This window comes from Bison bison, unplaced genomic scaffold (genome assembly GCF_000754665.1).
Source record: "Bison bison bison isolate TAMUID 2011002044 unplaced genomic scaffold, Bison_UMD1.0 scf7180017864342, whole genome shotgun sequence".
Classification (NCBI taxonomy): domain Eukaryota; kingdom Metazoa; phylum Chordata; class Mammalia; order Artiodactyla; family Bovidae; genus Bison; species Bison bison.
Window position 1 is genome coordinate 1,068,501 of NW_011494914.1, and position 627 is coordinate 1,069,127.

A 627-nucleotide genomic window follows, 5' to 3' on the forward strand; every position below is an offset into this window, starting at 1 on the left:
GGGCGTAGAGGAGCATGGGCTGAGGGTGGAGGAGCATGGACTGAGGGCAGAGAGGAGCACGGGCTGAGGGCAGAGAGGAGCACAGGGTGAGGGCAAAGAGGAGCACGGGGTGAGGGCAGAGAGGAACATGGGGTGAGGGCGGAGAGGAGCACAGGGTGAGGGGCAGAGGAGCACAGGCTGAGGGCAGAGAAGAGCACAGGGTGAAGGGTGGAGGAGCACAGGCTGAGGGTGGAGGAGCAGGGGCTGAGAGCGTAGAGGAGCATGGGCTGAGGGTGGAGAGGAGCATGGGGTGAGGGGTGGAGGAGCATGGGTTGAGGGTGGAGAGGAGCACAGGGCGAGGGGTGGAGGAGCACAGGCTTAGGGCAGACAGGAGCACGGGCTGAGGGCAGAGAGGAGCACGGGCTGAGGGTGGAGAGGTGCACGGGCTGATGGTGCAGGAGGGACAGCTGCAGCCCTGTCCCACCCTCACCTGGGACCCCGGAGCAAACCCCTTCTCCTCTCTCACTCAGCACCCTCCTCCCTAAGGCCAAGATGATGAAACCTCCCCCTACACAGAGGGCCGGAGAGGATTAAGTGGGGAGACCACAAAGGCAGCCGCCACAGAGCCTGGCGCCCGGCGTGGGTCAC

The 627-nt window shown here is 65.4% G+C and overlaps 1 protein-coding gene across 5 annotated transcripts in view; it reads right to left on the reverse strand.

The window, feature by feature from the left end:
• TBC1D14 (TBC1 domain family, member 14) overlaps positions 1-627 on the reverse strand; it is a 110,543-nt gene that overhangs the window by 34,058 nt on the left and 75,858 nt on the right. The window lies entirely within an intron of this gene.